At 39.4% G+C, this 7,244-nt stretch overlaps 1 protein-coding gene across 4 annotated transcripts in view; it reads left to right on the plus strand.

Moving 5' to 3' along the window:
- LOC102367790 (pirin) overlaps positions 1–7,244 on the plus strand; it is a 145,119-nt gene that overhangs the window by 60,336 nt on the left and 77,539 nt on the right. The window lies entirely within an intron of this gene.

Consider the following 7,244-nt stretch of genomic DNA (forward strand, 5'->3'; position numbering starts at 1 on the left):
AGCAGGACATGGCAAAAATCCTAGAATCACAGAGAAGTAGGCCTGGAAAGGCCCTCAGGAAGTCATCTAAACCAACCCCCTGTTCAAGGCAGGAACATCCCTGTCTCAACCATTCCAACCAAGGGTTTGTCTAATCTGGAATAACTATCTGTAGGAGAAAAGAGCAGATAGGAACACTAATTTGTCCCTCCCCTGAGGTCTCAAGATAGATTTAGGCCTTAAGGAGAGTTTACACTGCCTCTGGACTTCACCAGGCAGCTGCAGCTAAACCTAGGAATGGATGCAATGTGGCTTTCACAGAGCCATGCTGGAGGCCAGTCAATAAATATACCCAGAACAGAAAGCTTACTGGTGTGTACCCAGTGTCCTCCAAACCGCTACATTGTATCTGTTTCCATTTTTAGCCAGCACAGAGCAAACACAGCATGCTTCACTATAGGGCTCTCTAGTACAATCTAGAAGTAGTGCTGATACATCCTAGTCCCTTTTCTGATGTACATCTTAGATAAGGAAACTCACTCTGGTTTGAAAGGCAAGCAACAATTTGCTTAGAAACACAGAAAAGCAACTTAATAGTGCTAATTATTGTTGTGCCTTTTTCATTAGAGCTAAAGGAAGCAAACTCGCTCATTGCTATGGCCTTTTTGTGCTCTAAATTTGGAAGCATCTTTTAAAAAGTTTACAATTTTACAGTTCATTCATCCATATATAAAACCAAGCCCTCTGGGAGATTAACAATAAGACTTAACCTGCAACAATGCAAACGGTTTAATTCAGCCATTGTGTGCATATGCATTAAATGACATCCATAAGCATGCAAGTTCTGCTTTGGAGAAAATAGATAAGGCTATACTGTTCCCATGGTTGTCACAAATCTCAGAATGCTGAGTGATTATTTGCCATGAAAAGGGAAATATCTGTGAAAACTGTGACATTCATAACTTCCTGCCAGGCAGGCTTTTCCAACAGTTCTTAAATTTTTCCTTGGTGCTGACTGATTCTGATATTTCTTTCTGGGTACAATGTATTTATTTACAGCTGCCATCGTCTTCACTATGCTTTGGGTAGGACTGTCCAGTGGGTACAGTCCTTTAAACTGGTGATGGGCCATACAGGGAACCTGAAATCAGTGCTCCTAGCCTAAAGGCATGGATAAGATTGTTTTAGGGGGATTCCAGCAATCCCCCTAAAACCCCCTTAAAAGAAGAGATAGAGGAGACAGTAATGAGATCTCTTGGCCTCAGTTTCAGAGCCCTAGAGCTAGGCGCATTCTGCCCATGAACAAGGATGAAGCTGTTCAGCACATGCTAGTGGAGTATACTACTTGAATTAGGTTTAGGCAACTGGGTTCACAAACCCTGTGATTTAGTATTAATTAAATGAAGAGCAAATGCTGAATGCAAATATGCTTCATGTTCCAACTGCACAATACAAAAACTCCTTTCACTTGGAAACTCAAAAGACAGTCAAATGGTCATGGAAATGTGACCTGTTGTTTGTGTTCCCTATATAATTAAAATGTGGGCATTTATCTATATATACAACGATACAGTGATGCCTTTGACCAAATATTCTTTATTTTCTATATGCTGATGTTATTTCATTTGGCAATGGAACAGTTAATCATATTTAGGGACCTACCTAAATCGTGATGAGACAGTGGGTTTTTCATGGTCTGCTCTCAGCATGCTGAGCTCATTTTGCAGGCATTTCATAGCAGCTTCACCCTTCGGTGTTGATTGGGGGAGAGGCTGGGGGGGGGGAAGGGGAAGGGAGGAGAGGAGGGAGGGCGTGGCTGCCATCTTGGCTGCCCTTTGTGACACCCCACCCCTCAGCACTGATTGGCAGAGAGGCCCTAGTGGGGAGACAAGGGGGCAGCCACCACCTTGTCTGCTGCCCTTCATGCCACCCTGCCAGCTAGTGCCTTCCCCCTCCCAGCAGTGAGGACCATTGGCTCCCACTAGGCATCCAGCATCTTATTTTTATTGTTTTTTTTGTTGATTTTTGTGGATGTCATGAACAATCCTGGATTTCACGATTTCTGTAAAATCTGCGAAACCATGAATTAAGTAGGCCCCTAATCATGTCCATTGAAATATATTCTAGTGAGTCTGTCTAAACTGTGTTTCAGATACATTTTCAGATTCCTGCAAATACATCAGTAATCCCACTGACTTTAAAATTAAGCATAAGCATGAGTGTTTGCAGAATTGTGGACTTCATTTTGAAACATTTGTGGGATTTGAATAGAAAATAACATATTATCCTAATCAAAACTGCTACTTGATATATAGTTCTGTGGAAACAGATTAGAGAACTAATACAATATTACGTTTAGAAAATATATACTACGTAATAATCAGTTTCCATCCAGTAACCCAGGGATTGGCTGCTGCTTGCAACCCAGTCTCTACCATGGGCCACAGCCCTGCACCCCATGCTAATCAGCAGATGCTGATAGGGGAATAGATAGAAAAAGGCAGGTGCTAGAGCCCTGGGGGTTCTTCTGCTGTTGTGGTTGCAACATGCTGCTGATTCCCTGAGCCATCACAGACCTGATTCAGGCTTTTCGTGGGCTGGATCTAGCCTGTGGACTGTAGATCGCTGATCCCTGCAGAAATCTGCTCTGTTCTGATCAAATGACATATGCATCATCATTTCTGTGCTATAAACCTACTGTTCAGTTTGGCTCCTGTCAACTTTTTCCTGACATCCACTTTTGTACTCTCTTTTTTAAAACTTGAAAAGTGTAGCATATATGTATGTATGTATGAAATATACACAGATTTATTTCTTAATCTTCCAATAAATTAAATCATTGGTGGGTTTCTTTCCCCATTCCCATTCATTTCACAATGTCCTTCTCCAAAACTCCATGCCTACAGCAAATACTAGTTTTGACTTTAAAAGTATGAAAATAACATTAAATTATTTTTGTACTAAATTTTTCTGGATTTAACAAAGCACTTACATATTATTTTATGTCTTGTTGGATCAAAGCCTTGTTAATGTCTAATTTAAGGCTTAAGAGGTCTATTTTTTTGAAATATAACAATTAAGGCAGGACTGTGAATTTGTTTCAAACAATGAGCCATATAATAAAATTTACCCAACAACAGTGGAATACTTTGGATCTGTTTGTTGCGTGCTTGTGGAATTAAATCTGCTACCAATAACTTTAGAGGACATTGTTCCTGTTAATTATAAACTAAGTTTATTTTGTCCTAATGTGAACAGTGTGTAAATATTATTCATGTAAACAAATGGTCTGTTATGTCTGACTGTAATAGGCAATCTCTACAAAAATGTAGTGCATGGTTTTGTATTGTGTTCTGAGTGCAAAGGTCATTGCAGTAGCTATAAAGAATATTTTATAAAAATCACAATGTTGTTGTCATGCAGAGTGACCTAGATGATCCATAGCAGAACAGTTGTAAAACAAAATACTGCACCCCGTCTTTGAATTTTATTATCATTGTTTATTCATAGATTCCTCATAGTGTACCCTGTCCTGGCCAAATAGCATAAAACTCAGTCCTTGTCCCAAGAATAAAAGCTTGTAAACATCTACTAACAACTGTAGCTGTCATTGCCAAGATGGTCACTTTGGGCATTTCTGTATTTCAAAACTTGATTTATGGACAGATATGAATGTGAAACATTAAATTGTGTTGCAATGCAGTGCATACCATGGAAAGTCACATTCAGTATCGATCATGATTTGTTTACACAACATATCCATAACAGCTACCTGCAGATGTTAAAAAACCCCCACAAAGCAAAACAGTGTTTTACTTTAAACTCATCACGTTCCCACGCTGAGCCCTGCACATGCCCAGAAGAGGCAGCGCCTTACTTGGACCTGGCTCACCCAAGTCTGTAAAGATCAGGTGCTTTAGTGGGGTTTTTTAATGTTTTTATCTAATAACTGATGAATCGGCTTTATCTAAAGCACCAAAAAGCCTGATCTATACAGATGCTGCAGAGCTAGGTTGAATTAATGCACTGCTCCTTCTGGTAAAACACATTTTTTTTGCTTGTTTGTTTTAACATCTTCAAGCAGTCTATGATGCTGAACACCACAATTTACCCTAGTCTACATTGGCCAGGTGATTAGAATCAGCTCTAACCGTCTAACACAGCTCTTCATGTTTGTGTTTGAAAACAATAACTTTTTGTAATACCCATTAAGGTCTGTAGGGCTACTAATGACAGAACCCTTATGAAAATGTCACATAGAATTTAATGTACAAGGAACTAGTAGAGTTATATAGAATTTTCCTGGAGACCTTTAGAACAACTCACATTACAATGTCATTCCCTAAATATTTCAGAGTAATGTAGCCATGATAATCCTGAAATTATGTGAGGGGCAAGGATTTTTTAGGGTGATATCTTTTATTGTAGTGAAGCGAGGTCAGAGGGGGAGTGGATGTTCTGTGAGAAATGTGCTCCTAATGTTTGTGCTCCTAATGCTCCCAATGTATGTTGTTTCTGTCCTTTATGTTGTTTTCTGTGAGAATTCATTCTGGTCAGATGTCAATAAAAGATATCACCCTAAGAAATCCTTGCCTAGGGAATGATCATGTTTATAGCTTTTAAACTCTTTTGTAAAGTTCTGAAGCAGAGGTATCATTTTTATTAAATTCTATAGGATGCTTCAAAAACCCTATCATGGCGCGTTCTGTTGTGTTTAGATTTCTTCTTGTCTATTAAATCCAATAGGACTTTTGCAAAAGGCCATTAACTGAGAAGTAAGTGGATCTGGAAATAAGCCCTAAATTGTTAAATGTGATGGGAAAAAAATTGCTAGACTTCAAGGAGATTAAATCCAGCAGTGCTCCTTAGAGGTGACAGAAAAGTTGAAAGAAAAGGGTTTTCAGCATCTTGGCATAGACAACATCTTTCTTGATACATACAGACATTTTTAACCACATTTATTCCAAATGAATGACTTTATAATGCTATGATTCTTTATTGTGGCTAATATTATGTGGCTAGTATATAACTGTGTGTATTTGGCCAATTATTTTGATACATTTAGGAGATACTGGTGAAGTGATGTGAGACTATTACAAGTTCCAAAATAACTTATTTACTTTCCTCCTTTGAAGAAGTGCTGTGCATTTTAGAGGACTTAATGGTTTGGCATGTAAACTGTTGAGAGTGATGGGGGGGAGGGGGAGGGGCTTTTCTCATGAAAGTTAGGACGTGCCTTTTAACTAGAAAGATTTCCCAAAAAGGCCAAATAAACACCCATTAGAGAGAAAAAAGATTTTATTATTGTGCTATTTCTAGTATTACTTCTGCTCTAGTAACATCTATTACATGGGTGAAATTTCATCATTTTTACTGATTTTCACAAGGAATGTTTTTCTACAAAGCAATAGGATGTAACCTTTAGAACACTGGCAAGACTGCCAGATAATTGGAGGCTAAGAAGGGGGTTTACTTCTGTGATCCTGAAGTTTCTAGTGAGCAAATGTAGTATTTTGTGGGAAATGTAGAGGGTTTAAAACACTGAGTTCTTTTAATATTGTTTTGATTTTCTTCAGAATAATGTAATTGGTAACTGCATTTATCTAGCTTACCTGATTATCTGAAAACCCAAGTCAACTGAAAGTTAGTCATGTCTTGCCCAGCAACACATGCTCAGAATTTCTGTTTTGCCTAGTAGAGATGTGCGAGGCTTTGAACCGCGCTTCGGATCCGGAAAAGATTCAGACACTTCAGACGCTGAAGCAGCATGTTCAGATCGAAGCGCTGGCTTCTTTAGGCTTTCTGCTAATTTTCAAGAATTTGGGGTGCAGTTCCCCCCAAATCCCTGTACCTGTCTTCTTGAAACTTGGCAGGCTCCATGCTGTTACCAGAGGCTACCACCCCTGCAAGTTTTATCCAAATCAGACAAAAAACCCAGCAAAGATATAGATATTTCATTGATTCTCCATTATACCCTATGGCCGGATCTCTGAAGAGGCTCTGAAGCTTCAGAGCCACTTCAGCCAAATCAAGGTGGGAAACCGATCCAGAGCTCCAGATAGGATCTCTGGCATCCGAAGCAGCTGGATTCGAAGCCAAATCGAATAGCTGCCTATTCACACAGGCCTACTGCTTAGCCAACCTCTTGGTTATCCTGGAGAATATGAACATGCAAATGCCTTAAAAATATGCTGCAAGTATCATGCAGGAGGAGGAGAAGTTACTCTTCACAAATTGTCTCATCTGATGGGCTGGATGCTTTCCACAAACATAGACTAGCTGTGTTTGAAGGAATAACCATTTTGATGAAACATGCAAGGGTAGGGAATGTTTTAAACGTTAATGAAGAAACTGTTCCTCTTCTTCAGATTTTCCACTTAGTTTTTCTCTTTGCAACCTTGATATCATCTTTTGCTCTGAACTTTTCATCATCTCCTCCTCCATCTTACATGTTTGTACTGCTGCCACTATGGTTTCACATAACACTGTCAGGACTCATTCTCTACAGACATCTTCACCAACTGCTTAATCTTGAGTAGGTACTCAGTTCAGTAAAATGGGGCAAGGAGCAGAATTTATATCTTTATATATTAATTTATGCTGCTATTACCATACAAAGAAAATCTTGCATCATCACATACCGTTACTGCTATGCAACTGGATCCAGTTCCAAAATTTGAAAAAAAACTTTTTCAAGCCTTTCCCAAGATTTTAACTTCTCTGTACCATTACTTTTTTCCTGGTATACCGCTAACACCCAATCTCTGTCTCTCTGCACAGTCTGATCCCTTCTGGAGTCAGCACCATCTCCTGTGCCAATCTAATTATGTGGAGCAGCCTGCCTGTGTCTCATTACTTCATTGAGTCCTTCATGCATTTTGGATCTCAGCAGAATTTGTAGTTCTGTCTATACTTTTTTATCTCTATATTTATCTGTGATGTATTTATTATTTAAGGCCTCACAAGGCATTCAATTTCACCTGGGAGAGTCGCATTTCTCCCCAGAAAAACCACAAGTACACAGATGTTCAGGCTTTTTCTCCTGAGGTAAAAATGGCCACTCCAGGAGAAAAATAACCTGGGAACAACCAGGATTAAATCAGTCCTTGGAGAATTTCTCCTGAGGGAGCGACCTATGCATACCATGGCTTTTCTCAAAAGAAAAGATAGTTCTTCAGCATCTTGCTCTCTCCACAGGGAGGCAGTGTCACTCACTGGACTTTGCTGCTCAAGCAAGAAGCAAAATATACCCCCTTCACAATGCC

Source organism: Alligator sinensis, unplaced genomic scaffold (genome assembly GCF_000455745.1).
Source record: "Alligator sinensis unplaced genomic scaffold, ASM45574v1 scaffold1192_1, whole genome shotgun sequence".
Classification (NCBI taxonomy): Eukaryota; Metazoa; Chordata; order Crocodylia; family Alligatoridae; genus Alligator; species Alligator sinensis.